Source organism: Schistocerca americana, chromosome 5 (assembly GCF_021461395.2).
Source record: "Schistocerca americana isolate TAMUIC-IGC-003095 chromosome 5, iqSchAmer2.1, whole genome shotgun sequence".
In the NCBI taxonomy this organism is placed as follows: domain Eukaryota; kingdom Metazoa; phylum Arthropoda; class Insecta; order Orthoptera; family Acrididae; genus Schistocerca; species Schistocerca americana.
This window is the reverse complement of record NC_060123.1, coordinates 6,498,279-6,519,963: the sequence shown is the minus strand read 5'-3', so window position 1 is coordinate 6,519,963 and position 21,685 is coordinate 6,498,279.

The following is a 21,685-nucleotide window of genomic DNA, read 5'->3' as shown; positions in this document are numbered from 1 at the left end:
TCCTTCTAAATCGAGTAACGTTTCTATGGAAACGACAGGATTTTCTTTTGGGATACGCCAATCTCATTTCCGATTCACCAATCCTTCTTTACTGCATCCCTCACTCCCACACATTGACAAATTCACACGGAAGTTGCGTCGCTATTAAATACGAGTACTATGTGTTCTATGATATTTCCTCCTAAAGCGAGTAACGTTTCTATGGAAACGATAGGATTTTCTTTTGGGATACGCCAATCACATTTCCGATCCACTAATCCTTCTTTACTGCATCCCTCACTCCCAAACATTGACGAATTCACACGGAACTTCCGTCGCTATGAAATACGAGTACTATGTGTTCTAAGACATTTCCTTCTAAATCGATTAACGTTTCTATGTAAACGACAGGATTCTCTTTTGGGATACGACAATCTCATTTCCGATCCACTAATCCTTCTTTACTGCATCCCTCACTCCCAAACATTGACGAATTCACACGGAAATTACGTCGCTATGAAATACGAGTACTATGTGTTCTAAGACATTTCCTTCTAAATCGAGTAACGTTTCTATGGAAACGACAGGATTTTCTTTTGGGATACGACAATCACATTTCCGATCCACTAATCGTTCTTTACTGCATCCCTCACTCCCAAACATTGACGAATTCACACGGAAATTGCGTCGCTATGAAATACGAGTACTATGTGTTCTAAGACATTTCCTTCTAAATCGAGTAACGTTTCTATGGAAACGACAGGATTTTTTTTGGGATACGACAATCACATTTCCGATCCACTAATCCTTCTTTACTGCATCCCTCACTCCCAAACATTTTAGAATTCACACGGAAATACCGTCGCTATGAAATACGAGTACTATGTGTTCTAAGACATTTCCTTCTAAATCGGGTAACGTTTCTATGGAAACGACAGGATTCTCTTTTGGGATACGACAATCTCATTTCCGATCCACTAATCCTTCTTTACTGCATCCCTCACTCCCAAACATTGACGAATTCACACGAAAATTACGTCGCTATGAAATACGAGTACTATGTGTTCTAAGACATTTCCTTCTAAATCGAGTAACGTTTCTATGGAAACGACAGGATTTTCTTTTGGGATACGACAATCACATTTCCGATCCACTCATCGTTCTTTACTGCATCCCTCACTCCCAAGCATTGACGATTTCACACGGAAATTGCGTCGCTATGAAATACGAGTACTATGTGTTCTAAGACATTTCCTTCTAAATCGAGTAACGTTTCTATGGAAACGACAGGATTTTCTTTTGGGATACGACAATCACATTTCCGATCCACTAATCCTTCTTTACTGCATCCCTCACTCCCAAACATTGACGAATTCACACGGAAATTGCGTCGCTATGAAATACGAGTACTATGTGTTCTAAGACATTTCCTTCTAAATCGAGTAACGTTTCTATGGAAACGACAGGATTTTCTTTTGGGATACGACAATCTCATTTCCGATCCACTAATCCTTCTTTACTGCATCCCTCACGCCCACACATTGACGAACTCTCACAGAAATTGCGTCGCTATGAAATACGAGTACTATGTGTTCTAAGACATTTCCTTCTAAATCGAGTAACGTTTCTATGGAAACGACAGGATTTTCTTTTGGGATACGCCAATCTCATTTCCGATTCACCAATCCTTCTTTACTGCATCCCTCACTCCCACACATTGACAAATTCACACGGAAGTTGCGTCGCTATTAAATACGAGTACTATGTGTTCTATGATATTTCCTCCTAAAGCGAGTAACGTTTCTATGGAAACGATAGGATTTTCTTTTGGGATACGCCAATCACATTTCCGATCCACTAATCCTTCTTTACTGCATCCCTCACTCCCAAACATTGACGAATTCACACGGAACTTCCGTCGCTATGAAATACGAGTACTATGTGTTCTAAGACATTTCCTTCTAAATCGATTAACGTTTCTATGTAAACGACAGGATTCTCTTTTGGGATACGACAATCTCATTTCCGATCCACTAATCCTTCTTTACTGCATCCCTCACTCCCAAACATTGACGAATTCACACGGAAATTACGTCGCTATGAAATACGAGTACTATGTGTTCTAAGACATTTCCTTCTAAATCGAGTAACGTTTCTATGGAAACGACAGGATTTTCTTTTGGGATACGACAATCACATTTCCGATCCACTAATCGTTCTTTACTGCATCCCTCACTCCCAAACATTGACGAATTCACACGGAAATTGCGTCGCTATGAAATACGAGTACTATGTGTTCTAAGACATTTCCTTCTAAATCGAGTAACGTTTCTATGGAAACGACAGGATTTTCTTTTGGGATACGACAATCACATTTCCGATCCACTAATCCTTCTTTACTGCATCCCTCACTCCCAAACATTGACGAATTCACACGGAAATTGCGTCGCTATGAAATACGAGTACTATGAACTCTAAGACATTTCCTTCTAAATCGAGTAACGTTTCTATGGAAACGACAGGATTTTCTTTTGGGATACGACAATCTCATTTCCGATCCACTGATCCTTCTTTACTGCATTCCTCACGCCCACACATTGACGAACTCACACGGAAATTGCGTCGCTATGAAATACGAGTACTATGTGTTCTAAGGCATTTCCTTCTAAATCGAGTAACGTTTCTATGGAAACGACAGGATTTTCTTTTGGGATACGACAATCACATTTCCCATCCACTAATCCTTCTTTACTGCATCCCTCACTCCCAAACATTGACGAATTCACACGGTAATTCCGTCGCTATGAAATACGAGTACTATGTGTTCTAAGACATTTCCTTCTAAATCGAGTAACGTTTCTATGGAAACGACAGGATTTTCTTTTGGGATACGACAATCACATTTCCGATCCACTAATCCTTCTTTACTGCATCCCTCACTAACACACATTGACGATTTCACACGGAAATTGCGTCGCTATGAAATACGAGTACTATGTGTTCTAAGACATTTCCTTCTATATCGAGTAACGTTTCTATGGAAACGAAAGGATTTTCCTTTGGGATACGACAATCTCATTTCCGATCCACTAATCCTTCTTTACTGCATCCATCACTCCCACACATTGACGAATTCACACGGAAATTGCGTCCCTATGAAATACGAGTACTATGTGTTCTAAGACATTTCCTTCTAAATCGAGTAACGTTTCTATGGAAACGACAGGATTTTCTTTTGGGATACGACAATCAGATTTCCAATCCACTAATCCTTCTTTACTGCATCCCTCACTCCCAAACATTGACGAATTCACACGGAAATTGCGTCGCTATGAAATACGAGTACTATGTGTTCTAAGACATTTCCTTCTAAATCGAGTAACGTTTCTATGGAAACGACAGGATTTTCTTTTGGGATACGACAATCACATTTTCTGATCCACTAATCCTTCTTTACTGCATCCCTCACTCCCACACATTGACGAATTCACACGGAAATTGCGTCGCTATGAAATACGAGTACTATGTGTTCTAAGACATTTCCTTCTAAATCGAGTAACGTTTCTATGGAAACGACAGGATTTTCTTTTGGGATACGACAATCTCATTTCCGATTCACTAATCCTTCTTTACTGCATCCCTCACTCCCACACATTGACGAATTAACACGGAAATTGCGTCGCTATGAAATACGAGTACTATGTGTTCTAAGACATTTCCTTCTAAATTGAGTAACGTTTCTATGGATACGGCAGGATTTTCTTTTGGGATACGACAATCACATTTCCGATCCACTAATCCTTCTTTACTGCATCCCTCACTCCCACACATTGACGAATTCACACGGAAATTGCGTCGCTATGAAATACGAGTACTATGTGTTCTAAGACATTTCCTTCTAAATCGAGTAACGTTTCTATGGAAACGAAAGGATTTTCTTTTGGGATACGACAATCTCATTTCCGATCCACTAATCCTTCTTTACTGCATTCCTCACTCCCACACATTGACGAATTCACACGGAAATTCCGTCGCTGTGAAATACGAGTACTATGTGTTCTAAGACATTTCCTTCTAAATCGAGTAACGTTTCTATGGAAACTACAGGATTTTCTTTTGGGATACGACAATCACATTTCCGATCCACTAATCGTTCTTTACTGCATCCCTCACTCCCAAACATTGACGGATTCACACGGAAATTGCGTCGCTATGAAATACGAGTACTATGTGTTCTAAGACATTTCCTTCTAAATCGAGTAACGTTTCTATGGAAACGACAGGATTTTCTTTTGGGATACGACAATCACATTTCCGATACACTAATCCTTCGTTACTGCATCCCTCACTCCCAAACATTGACGAATTCACACGGAAATTCCGTCGCTATGAAATACGAGTACTATGTGTTCTAAGACATTTCCTTCTAAATCGAGTAACGTTTCTATGGAAACGACAGGATTTTCTTTTGGGATACGACAATCTCATTTCCGATCCACTGATCCTTCTTTACTGCATCCCTCACTCCCACACATTGACGAATTCACACGGAAATTGCGTCGCTATGAAATATGAGTACTATGTGTTCTAAGACATTTCCTTCTAAATCGAGTAACGTTTCTATGGAAACGACAGAATTTTCCTTTGGGATACGACAATAACATTTCCAATCCACTAATCCTTCTTTACTGCATCCCTCACTCCCAAACTTTGACGAATTCACACGAAAATTCCGTCGCTATGAAATACGAGTACTATGTGTTCTAAGACATTTCCTGCTAAATCGAGTAACGTTTCTATGGAAACGACAGGATGTTCTTTTGGGATACGACAATCACATTTCCGATCCACTAATGCTTCTTTACTGCAACCCTCACTCCCAAACATTGACGAATTCACACGGAAATTCCGTCGCTATGAAATACGAGTACTATGTGTTCTAAGACACTTATTTCTAAATCGAGTAACGTTTCTATGGAAACGACAGGATTTTCTTTTGGGATACGACAAGCACATTTCCGATCCACTAATCCTTCTTTACTGCATCCCTCACTCCCAAAAATTGACGAATTCACACGGAAATTGCGTCGCTATGAAATACGAGTACTATGTGTTCTAAGACATTTCCTTCTAAATCGAGTAACGTTTCTATGGATACGACAGGATTTTCTTTTGGGATACGACAATCACATTTCCGATCCACTAATCCTTCTTTACTGCATCCCTCACTCCCAAACATTGACGAATTCACTCGGAAATTCCGTCGCTATGAAATACGAGTACTATGTGTTCTAAGACATTTCCTTCTAAATCGAGTAACGTTTCTATGGAAACGATAGGATTTTCATTTGGGATACGACAATCACATTTCCGATCCACTAATCCTTCTTTACTGCATCCCTCACTCCCACACATTGACGATTTCACACGGAAATTGCGTCGCTATGAAATACGAGTACAATGTGTTCTAAGACATTTCCTTCTAAATCGAGTAACGTTTCTATGGAAACGACAGGATTTTCTTTTGGGATAGGACAATCACATTTCCGATCCACTAATCCTTCTTTACTGCATCCGTCACTCCCAAACATTGACGAATTCACACGGAAATTCCGTCGCTATGAAATACGAGTACTATGTGTTCTAAGATATTTCCTTCTAAATCGAGTAACGTTTCTATGGAAACGACAGTATTTTCTTTTGGGATACGACAATCACATTTCCGATCCACTATTCCTTGTTTACTGCATCCCTCACTCCCAAACATTGACGAATTCACACGGAACTTCCGTCGCTATGAAGAACGAGTACTATGTGTTCTAAGACATATCCTTCTAAATCGAGTGACGTTTCTATGGAAACGACAGGATGTTCTTTTGGGATACGACAATCACATTTCCGATCCACTAATCCTTCATTACTGCATCCCTCACTCCCAAACATTGACGGATTCACACGGAAATTGCGTCGCTATGAAATACGAGTACTATGTGTTCTAAGACATTTCCTTCTAAATCGAGTAACGTTTCTATGGAAACGACAGGATTTTCTTTTGGGATACGACAATCACATTTCCGATACACTAATCCTTCGTTACTGCATCCCTCACTCCCAAACATTGACGAATTCACACGGAAATTCCGTCGCTATGAAATACGAGTACTATGTGATCTAAGACATTTCCTTCTAAATCGAGTAACGTTTCTATGGAAACGACAGGATTTTCTTTTGGGATACGACAATCTCATTTCCGATCCACTGATCCTTCTTTACTGCATCCCTCACTCCCACACATTGACGAATTCACACGGAAATTCCGTCGCTATGAAATACGAGTACTATGTGTTCTAAGACATTTCCTGCTAAATCGAGTAACGTTTCTATGGAAACGACAGGATGTTCTTTTGGGATACGACAATCACATTTCCGATCCACTAATGCTTCTTTACTGCAACCCTCACTCCCAAACATTGACGAATTCACACGGAAATTCCGTCGCTATGAAATACGAGTACTATGTGTTCTAAGACACTTATTTCTAAATCGAGTAACGTTTCTATGGAAACGGCAGGATTTTCTTTTGGGATACGACAATCACATTTCCGATCCACTAATCCTTCTTTACTGCATCCCTCACTCCCAAAAATTGACGAATTCACACGGAAATTACGTCGCTATGAAATACGAGTACTATGTGTTCTAAGACATTTCCTTCTAAATCGAGTAACGTTTCTATGGAAACGACAGGATTTTCTTTTGGGATACGACAATCACATTTCCGATCCACTAATCCTTCTTTACTGCATCCCTCACTCCCAAACATTGACGAATTCACTCGGAAATTCCGTCGCTATGAAATACGAGTACTATGTGTTCTAAGACATTTCCTTCTAAATCGAGTAACGTTTCTGTGGAAACGATAGGATTTTCATTTGGGATACGACAATCACATTTCCGATCCACTAATCCTTCTTTACTGCATCCCTCACTCCCACACATTGACGATTTCACACGGAAATTGCGTCGCTATGAAATACGAGTACTATGTGTTCTAAGACATTTCCTTCTAAATCGAGTAACGTTTCTATGGAAACGACAGGATTTTCTTTTGGGATAGGACAATCACATTTCCGATCCACTAATCCTTCTTTACTGCATCCGTCACTCCCAAACATTGACGAATTCACACGGAAATTCCGTCGCTATGAAATACGAGTACTATGTGTTCTAAGATATTTCCTTCTAAATCGAGTAACGTTTCTATGGAAACGACAGTATTTTCTTTTGGGATACGACAATCACATTTCCGATCCACTAATCCTTGTTTACTGCATCCCTCACTCCCAAACATTGACGAATTCACACGGAACTTCCGTCGCTATGAAGTACGAGTACTATGTGTTCTAAGACATATCCTTCTAAATCGAGTGACGTTTCTATGGAAACGACAGGATGTTCTTTTGGGATACGACAATCACATTTCCGAACCACTAATCCTTCATTACTGCATCCCTCACACCCAAACATTGACGAATTCACACGGAAATTGCGTCGCTATGAAATACGAGTACTATGTGTTCTAAGACATTTCCTTCTAAATCGAGTAACGTTTCTATAGAAACGACAGGATTTTCTTTTGGGATACGACAATCACATTTTCTGATCCACTAATCCTTCTTTACTGCATCCCTCACTCCCACACATTGACGAATTCACACGGAAATTGCGTCGCTATGAAATACGAGTACTATGTGTTCTAAGACATTTCCTTCTAAATCGAGTAACGTTTCTATGGAAACGACAGGATTTTCTTTTGGGATACGACAATCTCATTTCCGATTCACTAATCCTTCTTTACTGCATCCCTCACTCCCACACATTGACGAATTAACACGGAAATTGCGTCGCTATGAAATACGAGTACTATGTGTTCTAAGACATTTCCTTCTAAATTGAGTAACGTTTCTATGGATACGGCAGGATTTTCTTTTGGGATACGACAATCACATTTCCGATCCACTAAACCTTCTTTACTGCATCCCTCACTCCCACACATTGACGAATTCACACGGAAATTGCGTCGCTATGAAATACGAGTACTATGTGTTCTAAGACATTTCCTTCTAAATCGAGTAACGTTTCTATGGAAACGAAAGGATTTTCTTTTGGGATACGACAATCTCATTTCCGATCCACTAATCCTTCTTTACTGCATTCCTCACTCCCACACATTGACGAATTCACACGGAAATTCCGCCGCTGTGAAATACGAGTACTATGTGTTCTAAGACATTTCCTTCTAAATCGAGTAACGTTTCTATGGAAACGACAGGATTTTCTTTTGGGATACGACAATCACATTTCCGATCCACTAATCGTTCTTTACTGCATCCCTCACTCCCAAACATTGACGAATTCACACGGAAATTGCGTCGCTATGAAATACGAGTACTATGTGTTCTAAGACATTTCCTTCTAAATCGAGTAACGTTTCTATGGAAACGACAGGATTTTCTTTTGGGATACGACAATCTCATTTCCGATCCACTAATCCTTCTTTACTTCATCCCTCACTCCCACACATTGACGAATTCACACGGAAATTGCGTCGCTATGAAATATGAGTACTATGTGTTCTAAGACATTTCCTTCTAAATCGAGTAACGTTTCTATGGAAACGACAGGATTTTCCTTTGGGATACGACAATAACATTTCCAATCCACTAATCCTTCTTTACTGCATCCCTCACTCCCAAACTTTGACGAATTCACACGGAAATTCCGTCGCTAAGAAATACGAGTACTATGTGTTCTAAGACATTTCCTGCTAAATCGAGTAACGTTTCTATGGAAACGACAGGATTTTCTTTTGGGATACGACAATCACATTTCCGATCCACTAATGCTTCTTTACTGCAACCCTCACTCCCAAACATTGACGAATTCACACGGAAATTCCGTCGCTATGAAATACGAGTACTATGTGTTGTAAGACATTTATTTCTAAATCGAGTAACGTTTCTATGGAAACGACAGGATTTTCTTTTGGGATACGACAATCACATTTCCGATCCACTAATCCTTCTTTACTGCATCCCTCACTCCCAAACATTGACGAATTCACACGGAAATTGCGTCGCTATGAAATACGAGTACTATGTGTTCTAAGACATTTCCTTCTAAATCGGGTAACGTTTCTATGGAAACGATAGGATTTTCTTTTGGGATACGACAATCACATTTCCGATCCACTAATCGTTCTTTACTGCATCCCTCACTCCCAAACATTGACGATTTCACACGGAAATTGCGTCGCTATGAAATACGAGTACTATGTGTTCTAAGACATTTCCTTCTAAATCGAGTAACGTTTCTATGGAAACGACAGGATTTTCTTTTGGGATACGACAATCACATTTCCGATTCACTAATCCTTCGTTACCGCATCCCTCACTCCCAAACATTGACGAATTCACACGGAAATTCCGTCGCTATGAAATACGAGTACTATGTGTTCTAAGACATTTCCTTCTAAATCGAGTAACGTTTCTATGGAAACGACAGGATTTTCTTTTGGGATACGACATACTCATTTCCGATCCACTAATCCTTCTTTACTGCATCCCTCACTCCCACACATTGACGAATTCACACGGAAATTGCGTCGCTATGAAATATGAGTACTATGTGTTCTAAGACATTTCCCTCTAAATCGAGTAACGTTTCTATGGAAACGACAGGAGTTTCCTTTGGGATACGACAATAACATTTCCAATCCACTAATCCTTCTTTACTGCATCCCTCACTCCCAAACTTTGACGAATTCACACGGAAATTCCGTCGCTATGAAATACGAGTACTATGTGTTCTAAGACATTTCCTGCTAAATCGAGTAACGTTTCTATGGAAACGACAGGATTTTCTTTTGGGATACGACAATCACATTTCCGATCCACTAATGCTTCTTTACTGCAACCCTCACTCCCAAACATTGACGAATTCACACGGAAATTCCGTCGCTATGAAATACGAGTACTATGTGTTCTAAGACATTTATTTCTAAATCGAGTAACGTTTCTATGGAAACGACAGGATTTTCTTTTGGGATACGACAATCACATTTCCGATCCACTAATCCTTCTTTACTGCATCCGTCACTCCCAAACATTGACGAATTCACACGGAAATTCCATCGCTATGAAATACGAGTACTATGTGTTCTAAGACATTTCCTTCTAAATCGAGTAACGTTTCTATGGAAACGACAGGATTTTCTTTTGGGATACGACAATCACATTTCCGATCCACTAATCCTTCTTTACTGCATCCCTCACTCCCAAACATTGACGAATTCACTCGGAAATTCCGTCGCTATGAAATACGAGTACTATGTGTTCTAAGACATTTCCTTCTAAATCGAGTAACGTTTCTATGGAAACGATAGGATTTTCTTTTGGGATACGACAATCACATTTCCGATCCACTAATCCTTCTTTACTGCATCCCTCACTCCCACACATTGACGATTTCACACGGAAATTGCGTCGCTATGAAATACGAGTACTATGTGTTCTAAGACATTTCCTTCTAAATCGAGTAACGTTTCTATGGAAACGACAGGATTTTCTTTTGGGATACGACAATCACATTTCCGATCCACTAATCCTTCTTTACTGCATCCGTCACTCCCAAACATTGACGAATTCACACGGAAATTCCATCGCTATGAAATACGAGTACTATGTGTTCTAAGACATTTCCTTCTAAATCGAGTAACGTTTCTATGGAAACGACAGTATTTTCTTTTGGGATACGACAATCACATTTCCGATCCACTAATCCTTGTTTACTGCATCCCTCACTCCCAAACATTGACGAATTCACACGGAACTTCCGTCGCTATGAAATACGAGTACTATGTGTTCTAAGACATATCCTTCTAAATCGAGTGACGTTTCTATGGAAACGACAGGATGTTCTTTTGGGATACGACAATCACATTTCCGATCCACTAATCGTTCTTTACTGCATCCCTCACTCCCAAACATTGACGAATTCACACGGAAATTGCGTCGCTATGAAATACGAGTACTATGTGTTCTAAGACATTTCCTTCTAAATCGAGTAACGTTTCTATAGAAACGACAGGATTTTCTTTTGGGATACGACAATCACATTTTCTGATCCACTAATCCTTCTTTACTGCATCCCTCACTCCCACACATTGACGAATTCACACGGAAATTGCGTCGCTATGAAATACGAGTACTATGTGTTCTAAGACATTTCCTTTTAAATCGAGTAACGTTTCTATGGAAACGACAGGATTTTCTTTTGGGATACGACAATCTCATTTCCGATTCACTAATCCTTCTTTACTGCATCCCTCACTCCCACACATTGACGAATTAACACGGAAATTGCGTCGCTATGAAATACGAGTACTATGTGTTCTAAGACATTTCCTTCTAAATTGAGTAACGTTTCTATGGATACGGCAGGATTTTCTTTTGGGATACGACAATCACATTTCCGATCCACTAATCCTTCTTTACTGCATCCCTCACTCACACACATTGACGAATTCACACGGAAATTGCGTCGCTATGAAATACGAGTACTATGTGTTCTAAGACATTTCCTTCTAAGTCGAGTAACGTTTCTATGGAAACGAAAGGATTTTCTTTTGGGATACGACAATCTCATTTCCGATCCACTAATCCTTCTTTACTGCATTCCTCACTCCCACACATTGACGAATTCACACGGAAATTCCGTCGCTGTGAAATATGAGTACTATGTGTTCTAAGACATTTCCTTCTAAATCGAGTAACGTTTCTATGGAAACGACAGGATTTTCTTTGGGGATACGACAATCACATTTCCGATCCACTAATCGTTCTTTACTGCATCCCTCACTCCCAAACATTGACGAATTCACACGGAAATTGCGTCGCTATGAAATACGAGTACTATGTGTTCTAAGACATTTCCTTCTAAATCGAGTAACATTTCTATGGAAACGACAGGATTTTCTTTTGGGATACGACAATCACATTTCCGATCCACTAATCCTTGTTTACTGCATCCCTCACTCCCAAACATTGACGAATTCAGACGGAACTAACGTCGCTATGAAATACGAGTACTATGTGTTCTAAGACATATCCTTCTAAATCGAGTGACGTTTCTATGGAAACGACAGGATGTTCTTTTGGGATACGACAATCACATTTCCGATCCACTAATCCTTCTTTACTGCATCCCTCACTCCCAAACATTGACGAATTCACACGGAAATTGCGTCGCTATGAAATACGAGTACTATGTGTTCTAAGACATTTCCTTCTAAATCGAGTAACGTTTCAATGGAAACGACAGGATTTTCCTTTGGGATACGACAATAACATTTCCAATCCACTAATCCTTCTTTACTGCATCCCTCACTCCCAAACTTTGACGAATTCACACGGAAATTCCTTCGCTATGAAATACGAGTACTATGTGTTCTAAGACATTTCCTGCTAAATCGAGTAACGTTTCTATGGAAACGACAGGATTTTCTTTTGGGATACAACAATCACATTTCCGATCCACTAATGCTTCTTTACTGCAACCCTCACTCCCAAACATTGACGAATTCACACGGAAATTCCGTCGCTATGAAATACGAGTACTATGTGTTCTAAGACATTTATTTCTAAATCGAGTAACGTTTCTATGGAAACGACAGGATTTTCTTTTGGGATACGACAATGACATTTCCGATCCACTAATCCTTCTTTACTGCATCCCTCACTCCCAAACATTGACGAATTCACACGGAAATTGCGTCGCTATGAAATACGAGTACTATGTGTTCTAAGACATTTCCTTCTAAATCTAGTAACGTTTCTATGGAAACGACAGGATTTTCTTTTGGGATACGACAATCACATTTCCGATCCACTAATCCTTCTTTACTGCATCCCTCACTCCCAAACATTGACGAATTCTCTCGGAAATTCCGTCGCTATGAAATACGAGTACAATGTGTTCTAAGACATTTCCTTCTAAATCGAGTAACGTTTCTATGGAAACGATAGGATTTTCTTTTGGGATACGACAATCACATTTCAGATCCACTAATCCTTCTTTACTGCATCCCTCACTCCCACACATTGACGATTTCACACAGAAATTGCGTCGCTATGAAATACGAGTACTATGTGTTCTAAGACATTTCCTTCTAAATCGAGTAACGTTTCTATGGAAACGACAGGATTTTCTTTTGGGATACGACAATCACATTTCCGATCCACTAATCCTTCTTTACTGCATCCGTCACTCCCAAACATTGACGAATTCTCACGGAAATTCCGTCGCTATGAAATACGAGTACTATGTGTTCTAAGACATTTCCTTCTAAATCGAGTAACGTTTCTATGGAAACGACAGTATTTTCTTTTGGGATACGACAATCACATTTCCGATCCACTAATCCTTGTTTACTGCATCCCTCACTCCCAAACATTGACGAATTCAGACGGAACTAACGTCGCTATGAAATACGAGTACTATGTGTTCTAAGACATATCCTTCTAAATCGAGTGACGTTTCTATGGAAACGACAGGATGTTCTTTTGGGATACGACAATCACATTTCCGATCCACTAATCCTTCTTTACTGCATCCCTCACTCCCAAACATTGACGAATTCACACGGAAATTGCGTCGCTATGAAATACGAGTACTATGTGTTCTAAGACATTTCCTTCTAAACCGAGTAACGTTTCTATGGAAACGACAGGATTTTCTTTTGGGATACGGCAATCACATTTCCGATCCACTAATCCTTCTTTACTACATCCCTCACTCACAAACAATGACGAATTCACACGGAAATTCCGTCGCTATGAAATACGAGTACTATGTGTTCTAAGACATTTCCTTCTAAATCGAGTAATGTTTCTATGGAAACGACAGGATTTTCTTTTGGGATACGACAATCTCATTTCCGATCCACTAATCCTTCTTTACTGCATCCCTTACTCCCACACATTGACGAATTCACACGGAAATTGCGTCGCTATGAAATACGAGAACTATGTGTTCTAAGACATTTCCTTCTAAATCGAGAAACGTTTCTATGGAAACGACAGGATTTTCTTTTGGGATACGACAATCTCATTTCCGATCCACTAATCCTTCTTTACTGCATCCCTCACTCCCACACATTGACGAATTCACACGGAAATTGCGTCGCTATGAAATACGAGTACTATGTGTTCTAAGACATTTCCTTCTAAATCGAGTAACGTTTCTATGGAAACGACAGGATTTTTTTTTGGGATACGACAATCACATTTAAGATCCACTAATCCTTCTTTACTGCATGCCTCACTCCCTAACATTTTTGAATTCACACGGAAATTCCGTCGCTATGAAATACGAGTACTATGTGTTCTAAGACATTTCCTTCAAAATCGAGTAACATTTCTATGGAAACGACAGGATTCTCTTTTGGGATACGACAATCTCATTTCCGATCCACTAATCCTTCTTTACTGCATCCCTCACGCCCACACATTGACGAACTCACACGGAAATTGCGTCGCTATGAAATACGAGTACTATGTGTTCTAAGACATTTCCTTCTAAATCGAGTAACGTTTCTATGGAAACGACAGGATTTTCTTTTGGGATACGACAATCACATTTCCCATCCACTAATCCTTCTTTACTGCATCCCTCACTCCCAAACATTGACGAATTCACACGGAAATTCCGTCGCTATGAAGTACGAGTACTATGTGTTCTAAGACATTTCCTTCTAAATCGAGTAACGTTTCTATGGAAACGACAGGATTTTCTTTTGGGATACGACAATCACATTTCCGATCCACTAATCCTTCTTTACTGCATCCCTCACTCCCAAACATTGACGAATTCACACGGATATTGCGTCGCTATGAAATACGAGTACTATGTGTTCTAAGACATTTCCTTCTAAATCGAGTAACGTTTCTATGGAAACGACAGGATTTTCTTTTGGGATACGACAATCACATTTTCTGATCCACTAATCCTTCTTTACTGCTTCCCTCACTCCCACACATTGACGAATTCACACGGAAATTGCGTCGCTATGAAATACGAGTACTATGTGTTCTAAGACATTTCCTTCTAAATCGAGTAACGTTTCTATGGAAACGACAGGATTTTCTTTTGGGATACGACAATCTCATTTCCGATCCACTAATCCTTCGTTACTGCATCCCTCACTCCCACACATTGACGAATTCACACGGAAATTGCGTCGCTATGAAATACGAGTACTATGTGTTCTAAGACATTTCCTTCTAAATCGAGTAACGTTTCTATGGAAACGAAAGGATTTTCTTTTGGGATACGACAATCACATTTCCGATCCACTAATCCTTCTTTACTGCATCCCTCACTCCCAAACATTGACGAATTCACACGGAAATTGCGTCGCTATGAAATACGAGTACTATGTGTTCTAAGACATTTCCTTCTAAATCGAGTAACGTTTCTATGAAAACGACAGGATTTTCTTTTGGGATACGACAATCACATTTTCTGATCCACTAATCCTCCTTTACTGCTTCCCTCACTCCCACACATTGACGAATTCACACGGAAATTGCGTCGCTATGAAATACGAGTACTATGTGTTCTAAGACATTTCCTTCTGAATCGAGTAACGTTTCTATGGAAACGACAGGATTTTCTTTTGGGATACGACAATCTCATTTATGATCCACTAATCCTTCTTTACTGCATCCCTCACTCCCACACATTGACGAATTCACACGGAAATTGCGTCGCTATGAAATACGAGTGCTATGTGTTCTAAGACATTTCCTTCTAAATCGAGTAACGTTTCTATGGAAACGGCAGGAATTTCTTTTAGGATACGACAATCACATTTCCGATCCACTAATCCTTCTTTACTGCATCCCTCACTCCCACACATTGACGAATTCACACGGAAATTGCGTCGCTATGAAGTACGAGTACTATGTGTTCTAAGACATTTCCTTCTAAATCGAGTGACGTTTCTATGGAAACGACAGGATTTTCTTTTGGGATACGACAATCACATTTCCGATCCACTAATCCTTCTTTACTGCATCCCTCACTCCCAAACATTGACGAATTCACACGGAAATTGCGTCGCTATGAAATACGAGTACTATGAACTCTAAGACATTTCCTTCTAAATCGAGTAACGTTTCTATGGAAACGACAGGATTTTCTTTTGGGATACGACAATCTCATTTCCGATCCACTAATCCTTCTTTACCGCATCCCTCACGCCCACACATTGACGAACTCACACGGAAATTGCGTCGCTATGAAATACGAGTACTATGTGTTCTAAGACATTTCCTTCTAAATCGAGTAACGTTTCTATGGAAACGACAGGATTTTCTTTTGGGATACGACAATCACATTTCCCATCCACTAATCCTTCTTTACTGCATCCCTCACTCCCAAACATTGACGAATTCACACGGTAATTCCGTCGCTATGAAATACGAGTACTATGTGTTCTAAGACATTTCCTTCTAAATCGAGTAACATTTCTATGGAAACGACAGGATTCTCTTTTGGGATACGACAATCTCATTTCCGATCCACTAATCCTTCTTTACTGCATCCCTCACTCCCAAACATTGACGAATTCACACGGAAATTACGTCGCTGTGAAATACGAGTACTATGCGTTCTAAGACATTTCCTTCTAAATCGAGTAACGTTTCTACCGAAACGACAGGATTTTCTTTTGGGATACGACAATCACATTTCTGATCCACTAATCGTTCTTTACTGCATCCCTCACTCCCAAACATTGACGAATTCACACGGAAATTGCGTCGCTATGAAATACGAGTACTATGTGTTCTAAGACATTTCCTTCTAAACGAGTAACGTTTCTATGGAAACGACAGGATTTTCTTTTGGGATACGACAATCACATTTCCGATTCACTAATCCTTCTTTACTGCATCCCTCACACCCAAACATTGACGAATTCACACGGAAATTACGTCGCTGTGAAATACGAGTACTATGCGTTCTAAGACATTTCCTTCTAAATCGAGTAACGTTTCTACCGAAACGACAGGATTTTCTTTTGGGATACGACAATCACATTTCTGATCCACTAATCGTTCTTTACTGCATCCCTCACTCCCAAACATTGACGAATTCACACGGAAATTGCGTCGCTATGAAATACGAGTACTATGTGTTCTAAGACATTTCCTTCTAAATCGAGTAACATTTCTATGGAAACGACAGGATTCTCTTTTGGGATACGACAATCTCATTTCCGATCCACTAATCCTTCTTTACTGCATCCCTCACTCCCAAACATTGACGAATTCACACGGAAATTACGTCGCTGTGAAATACGAGTACTATGCGTTCTAAGACATTTCCTTCTAAATCGAGTAACGTTTCTACCGAAACGACAGGATTTTCTTTTGGGATACGACAATCACATTTCTGATCCACTAATCGTTCTTTACTGCATCCCTCACTCCCAAACATTGACGAATTCACACGGAAATTGCGTCGCTATGAAATACGAGTGCTATGTGTTCTAAGACATTTCCTTCTAAATCGAGTAACATTTCTATGGAAACGACAGGATTCTCTTTTGGGATACGACAATCTCATTTCCGATCCACTAATCCTTCTTTACTGCATCCCTCACTCCCAAACATTGACGAATTCACACGGAAATTACGTCGCTGTGAAATACGAGTACTATGCGTTCTAAGACATTTCCTTCTAAATCGAGTAACGTTTCTACCGAAACGACAGGATTTTCTTTTGGGATACGACAATCACATTTCTGATCCACTAATCGTTCTTTACTGCATCCCTCACTCCCAAACATTGACGAATTCACACGGTAATTCCGTCGCTATGAAATACGAGTACTATGTGTTCTAAGACATTTCCTTCTAAATCGAGTAACATTTCTATGGAAACGACAGGATTCTCTTTTGGGATACGACAATCTCATTTCCGATCCACTAATCCTTCTTTACTGCATCCCTCACTCCCAAACATTGACGAATTCACACGGAAATTACGTCGCTGTGAAATACGAGTACTATGCGTTCTAAGACATTTCCTTCTAAATCGAGTAACGTTTCTACCGAAACGACAGGATTTTCTTTTGGGATACGACAATCACATTTCTGATCCACTAATCGTTCTTTACTGCATCCCTCACTCCCAAACATTGACGAATTCACACGGAAATTGCGTCGCTATGAAATACGAGTGCTATGTGTTCTAAGACATTTCCTTCTAAATCGAGTAACATTTCTATGGAAACGACAGGATTCTCTTTTGGGATACGACAATCTCATTTCCGATCCACTAATCCTTCTTTACTGCATCCCTCACTCCCAAACATTGACGAATTCACACGGAAATTACGTCGCTGTGAAATACGAGTACTATGCGTTCTAAGACATTTCCTTCTAAATCGAGTAACGTTTCTACCGAAACGACAGGATTTTCTTTTGGGATACGACAATCTCATTTCTGATCCACTAATCGTTCTTTACTGCATCCCTCACTCCCAAACATTGACGAATTCACACGGAAATTGCGTCGCTATGAAATACGAGTGCTATGTGTTCTAAGACATTTCCTTCTAAATCGAGTAACATTTCTATGGAAACGACAGGATTCTCTTTTGGGATACGACAATCTCATTTCCGATCCACTAATCCTTCTTTACTGCATCCCTCACTCCCAAACATTGACGAATTCACACGGAAATTACGTCGCTGTGAAATACGAGTACTATGCGTTCTAAGACATTTCCTTCTAAATCGAGTAACGTTTCTACCGAAACGACAGGATTTTCTTTTGGGATACGACAATCACATTTCTGATCCACTAATCGTTCTTTACTGCATCCCTCACTCCCAAACATTGACGAATTCACACGGTAATTCCGTCGCTATGAAATACGAGTACTATGTGTTCTAAGACATTTCCTTCTAAATCGAGTAACATTTCTATGGAAACGACAGGATTCTCTTTTGGGATACGACAATCTCATTTCCGATCCACTAATCCTTCTTTACTGCATCCCTCACTCCCAAACATTGACGAATTCACACGGAAATTACGTCGCTGTGAAATACGAGTACTATGCGTTCTAAGACATTTCCTTCTAAATCGAGTAACGTTTCTACCGAAACGACAGGATTTTCTTTTGGGATACGACAATCACATTTCTGATCCACTAATCGTTCTTTACTGCATCCCTCACTCCCAAACATTGACGAATTCACACGGAAATTGCGTCGCTATGAAATACGAGTACTATGTGTTCTAAGACATTTCCTTCTAAATCGAGTAACGTTTCTATGAAAACGACAGGATTCTCTTTTGGGATACGACAATCACATTTTCTGATCCACTAATCCTCCTTTACTGCTTCCCTCACTCCCACACATTGACGAATTCACACGGAAATTGCGTCGCTATGAAATACGAGTACTATGTGTTCTAAGACATTTCCTTCTGAATCGAGTAACGTTTCTATGGAAACGACAGGATTTTCTTTTGGGATACGACAATCTCATTTATGATCCACTAATCCTTCTTTACTGCATCCCTCACTCCCACACATTGACGAATTCACACGGAAATTGCGTCGCTATGAAATACGAGTGCTATGAGTTCTAAGACATTTCCTTCTAAATCGAGTAACGTTTCTATGGAAACGGCAGGAATTTCTTTTAGGATACGACAATCACATTTCCGATCCACTAATCCTTCTTTACTGCATCCCTCACTCCCACACATTGACGAATTCACACGGAAATTGCGTCGCTATGAAGTACGAGTACTATGTGTTCTAAGACATTTCCTTCTAAATCGAGTGACGTTTCTATGGAAACGACAGGATTTTCTTTTGGGATACGACAATCACATTTCCGATCCACTAATCCTTCTTTACTGCATCCCTCACTCCCAAACATTGACGAATTCACACGGAAATTGCGTCGCTATGAAATACGAGTACTATGAACTCTAAGACATTTCCTTCTAAATCGAGTAACGTTTCTATGGAAACGACAGGATTTTCTTTTGGGATACGACAATCTCATTTCCGATCCACTAATCCTTCTTTACCGCATCCCTCACGCCCACACATTGACGAACTCACACGGAAATTGCGTCGCTATGAAATACGAGTACTATGTGTTCTAAGACATTTCCTTCTAAATCGAGTAACGTTTCTATGGAAACGACAGGATTTTCTTTTGGGATACGACAATCACATTTCCCATCCACTAATCCTTCTTTACTGCATCCCTCACTCCCAAACATTGACGAATTCACACGGTAATTCCGTCGCTATGAAATACGAGTACTATGTGTTCTAAGACATTTCCTTCTAAATCGAGTAACATTTCTATGGAAACGACAGGATTCTCTTTTGGGATACGACAATCTCATTTCCGATCCACTAATCCTTCTTTACTGCATCCCTCACTCCCAAACATTGACGAATTCACACGGAAATTACGTCGCTGTGAAATACGAGTACTATGCGTTCTAAGACATTTCCTTCTAAATCGAGTAACGTTTCTACCGAAACGACAGGATTTTCTTTTGGGATACGACAATCACATTTCTGATCCACTAATCGTTCTTTACTGCATCCCTCACTCCCAAACATTGACGAATTCACACGGAAATTGCGTCGCTATGAAATACGAGTACTATGTGTTCTAAGACATTTCCTTCTAAACGAGTAACGTTTCTATGGAAACGACAGGATTTTCTTTTGGGATACGACAATCACATTTCCGATTCACTAATCCTTCTTTACTGCATCCCTCACACCCAAACATTGACGAATTCACACGGAAATTGCGTCGCTATGAAATACGAGTACTATGTGTTCTAAGACATTTCCTTCTAAATCGAGTAACGTTTCTATGGAAACGACAGGATTTTCTTTTGGGATACGACAATCTCATTTCCGATCCACTAATCCTTCTTTACTGCATCCCTCACGCCCACACATTGACGAATTCACACGGAAATTGGGTCGCTATTAATTACGAGTACTATGTGTTCTAAGACATTTCCTTCTAAATCGAGTAACGTTTCTATGGAAACGATAGGATTTTCTTTTGGGATACAACAATCACATTTCCGATCCACTAATCCTTCTTTACTGCATCCCTCACTCCCAAACATTGACAAATTCACACGGAAATTCCGTCGCTATGAAATACGAGTACTATGTGTTCTAAGACATTTCCTTCTAAATCGAGTAACGTTTCTATGGAAACGACAGGATTTTCTTTGGGATATGACAATCACATTTCCGATCCACTAATCCTTCTTTACTGCATCCCTCACTAACACACATTGACGAATTCACAGGGAAATTGCGTCGCTATGAAATAAGGGTACTATGTGTTCTAAGACATTTCCTTCTAAATCGAGTAACGTTTCTATGGATACGACAGGATTTTCCTTTGGGATACGACAATCTCATTTCCGATCCACTACTCCTTCTTTACTGCATCCCTCACTCCCAAACATTGACGACTTCACACGGAAATTGCGTCGCTATGAAATACGAGTACTATGTGTTCTAAGACATTTCCTTCTAAATCGAGTAACGTTTCTATGGAAACGG